This window comes from Sceloporus occidentalis, unplaced genomic scaffold, assembly GCF_023333645.1.
Source record: "Sceloporus occidentalis isolate IW3139 unplaced genomic scaffold, rSceOcc1.0.p SCAF_22, whole genome shotgun sequence".
Classification (NCBI taxonomy): Eukaryota; Metazoa; Chordata; class Lepidosauria; order Squamata; family Phrynosomatidae; genus Sceloporus; species Sceloporus occidentalis.
The window spans coordinates 15,728,229-15,732,129 of record NW_028317002.1 but is presented as its reverse complement, the minus strand read 5'-3'; the positions used below and the strand labels follow the sequence as shown (position 1 = coordinate 15,732,129).

Sequence of the window (3,901 nt, the reverse complement as noted above, 5' to 3'; positions counted from 1 at the left end):
TATTTCCAGTACAATTGCTTGAAAATTTGCATTGTCATCAAAAGGGAATCAACTAAAGGACTTACCTCGCCACTACGTTTTGTACCAACTTCCTACCGCTGGAAAGCGCAGACTAACTGCAAGCACGTGCTCCAAAAAGCCCTAAATCCTGTATCAGTAGCTTTTCTTAGCCAGATGCAACGTGCGTATGGGACAAGGTTTGCAAGTTGCAACAGCTCATGTTAAGACTGTGCTGAAAAGAGAGAAAAGAAGCAACAGGACCATACGGGGATTGAACCTGCGACCTTGGCATTATTATTTCCAGTACAATTGCTTGAAAATTTGGATTGTCATCAAAAGGGAATCAACTAAAGGACTTACCTCGCCACTACGTTTCGTACCAACTTCCTTCCGCTGGAAAGCGCAGAGTAATTATTTTACTCTTACAATCGGTGTTGGGGTTTCATTTGCAAAGGTGGAACTCCAGCAGAGCAATCAAAAGCGCTAAAAGAAAGCCTCCACGTCGGGGAATCGAACCCCGGTCTCCCGCGTGACAGGCGGGGATACTCACCACTATACTAACGAGGACTAGCGGTGGGTGCAATGGCTCCAGAAAGCCCTAAAAGCTCTATCAGTGACTTTCGGTAGATTTAAAGTGTGGGGTGCAAGGTTTGTACACTGCAAAAGCTCACGCACCTTTTAAGACTGTACTGAAAGGAGAGAATAGAAGCGACTGGCTTGTACCGGGATGGAACTCGCGACCTTGCCATTATTATTTCCAGTACAATTGCTTGAAAATTTGGATTGTCATCAAAAGGGAATCAACTAAAGGACTTACCTCGCCACTACGTTTTGTACCAACTTCGCACCTTTTAAGACTATACTGAAAGGAGAGAATAGAAGTGACTGGCTTGTACCGGGATGGAACTCGCGACCTTGCCATTATTATTTCCCGTACAATTGCCTAAAAATTTGTATTGTCATCATCAAAAAAGCTACTAATGGACAAGCTGTATCGTTAAAAAGGTAAAGAGTCTCTACCCCCGGGCTTGCCCCAGCTGGTGAAAAAGAGGATGAGTGCTAGTCAGAGAGACCTTACCATATCTCCCGCCATAGGCAATCAGACTTGCGAGACGTATTTATTACTATCCATCCGCAACAGATTCAGAGGTGGACCGCGCAGAGTAAGAAGTTTACTCTATACTAAGGAGGACTAAGTGCAAGCACGTGCTCCAAAAAGCCCTAAATCCTGTTGCAGTAGCTTTCCTTAGCCAGATGCAACGTGCGTACGGGACAAGGTTTGAACGTTGCAACAGCTCATGTTAAGACTGTGCTGAAAAGAGAGAAAAGAAGCAACAGGACCATACGGGGATTGAACCTGCGACCTTGGCATTATTATTTCCAGTACAATTGCTTGGAAATTTGGATTGTCATCAAAAGGGAATCAACTAAAGGACTTACCTTGCCACTACGTTTTGTACCAACTTCCTTCCGCTGGAAAGCGCAGACTAACTGCAAGCACGTGCCCCAAAAAGCCCTAAATCCTGTTGCAGTAGCTTTCCTTAGCTAGATGCAACGTGTGTACGGGACAAGGTTTGCACGTTGCAACAGCTCATGTTAAGACTGTGCTGAAAAGAGAGAAAAGAAGCAACAGGACCATACGGGGATTGAACCTGCGACCTTGGCATTATTATTTCCAGTACAATTGCTTGGAAATTTGGATTGTCATCAAAAGGGAATCAACTAAAGGACTTACCTCGCCACTACGTTTTGTACCAACTTCCTTCTGCTGGAAAGCGCAGAGTAAGGATTTTACTCTTACAATCGGTATTGGGGTTTCATTTGCAAAGTTGGAAATCCAGCAGAGCAATCAAAAGCACTAATGGAAGGCCTCCCCGTCAGGGAATCGAACCCCGGTCTCCCGCGTGACAAGCGGGGATACGCACCACTATACTAACGTGGACTAGCTGTGGGTGTGGCTGCTCCCGAAAGCCCTAAAACCTGTATCAGTGACTTTCGTTAGACAGATTTAAAGAGAGTCTGGTGCAAGGTTTGTACACTGCAAAAGCTCACGCACATTTTAAGACTGTATTGAAAGGAGAGAATAGAAGTGACTGGCTTGTACCGGGATGGAACTCGCGACCTTGCCATTATTATTTCCCGTACAATTGCCCAAAAATTTGTATTGTCATCATCAAAAAAGCTACTAATGGACAAGCTGTATCGTTAAAAACGTAAAGGGTCTCTACCCCCGGGCTTGCCCCAGCTTGTGAAAAAGAGGACGAGTGCTAGTTAGAGATCTTACCATATCTCCCGGCATAGGCAATCAGGCTTGCGAGACGTATTTAATGCTATCCATCCGCAACAGATTCAGAGGTGGACAGCGCAGAGTAAGAAGTTTACTCTATACTAAGGAGGACTAACTGCAAGCACGTGCTCCAAAAAGCCCTAAATCCTGTATCAGTAGCTTTCCTTAGCCAGATGCAACGTGCGTACGGGACAAGGTTTGCACGTTGCAACAGCTCATGTTAAGACTGTGCTGAAAAGAGAGAAAAGAAGCAACAGGACCATACGGGGATTGAACCTGCGACCTTGGCATTATTATTTCCAGTACAATTGCTTGAAAATTTGCATTGTCATCAAAAGGGAATCAACTAAAGGACTTACCTCGCCACTACGTTTTGTACCAACTTCCTTCCGCTGGAAAGCGCAGACTAACTGCAAGCACGTGCTCCAAAAAGCCCTAAATCCTGTATCAGTAGCTTTCCTTAGCCAGATGCAATGTGCGTATGGGACAAGGTTTGCAAGTTGCAACAGCTCATGTTAAGACTGTGCTGAAAAGAGAGAAAAGAAGCAACAGGACCATACGGGGATTGAACCTGCGACCTTGGCATTATTATTTCCAGTACAATTGCTTGAAAATTTGGATTGTCATCAAAAGGGAATCAACTAAAGGACTTACCTCGCCACTACGTTTTGTAACAACTTCCTTCCGCTGGAAAGCGCAGAGTAATTATTTTACTCTTACAATCGGTATTTGGGTTTCATTTGCAAAGGTGGAACTCCAGCAGAGCAATCAAAAGCGCTAAAAGAAAGCCTCCCCATCGGGGAATCGAACCCCGGTCTCCCGCGCGACAAGAAGGGATACTCACCACTATACTAACGAGGACTAGCTGTGGGTGCACTTGCTCCTGAAAGCCCTAAAAGCTGTATCAGTGACTTTCGTTAGATTTAAAGAGTGTGTGGTGCAAGGTTTGTACACTGCAAAAGCTCACGCACCTTTTAAGACTGTACTGAAAGGAGAGAATAGAAGCGACTGGCTTGTACCAGGATGGAACTCGCGACCTTGCCATTATTATTTCCAGTACAATTGCTTGAAAATTTGGATTGTCATCAAAAGGGAATCAACTAAAGGACTTACCTCGCCACTACGTTTTGTACCAACTTTGCACCTTTTAAGACTGTACTGAAAGGAGAGAATAGAAGTGACTGGCTTGTACCGGGATGGAACTCGCGACCTTGCCATTATTATTTCCCGTACAATTGCCCAAAAATTTGTATTGTCATCATCAAAAAAGCTACTAATGGACAAGCTGTATCGTTAAAAAGGTAAAGGGTCTCTACCCCCGGGCTTGCCCCAGCTTGTGAAAAAGAGAACGAGTGCTAGTCAGAGATCTTACCATATCTCCCGCCATAGGCAATCAGGCTTGCGAGACGTATTTAATACTATCCATGCGCAACAGATTCAGAGGTGGACCGCGCAGAGTAAGAAGTTTACTCTATACTAAGGAGGACTAACTGCAAGCACGTGCTCCAAAAAGCCCTAAATCCTGTATCAGTAGCTTTTCTTAGCCAGATGCAACGTGCGTATGGGACAAGGTTTGCAAGTTGCAACAGCTCATGTTAAGACTGTGCTGAAAAG

At 44.8% G+C, this 3,901-nt stretch overlaps 1 non-coding gene across 1 annotated transcript; it reads right to left on the bottom strand.

The window, feature by feature from the left end:
* Window positions 1-495: 495 nt before the first annotated feature.
* TRNAD-GUC (transfer RNA aspartic acid (anticodon GUC)) lies at window positions 496-567 on the bottom strand. The gene has a single exon. It is a non-coding gene; the product is annotated as a tRNA-Asp (tRNA).
* Between the last annotated feature and the right edge of the window lie 3,334 nt (window positions 568-3,901).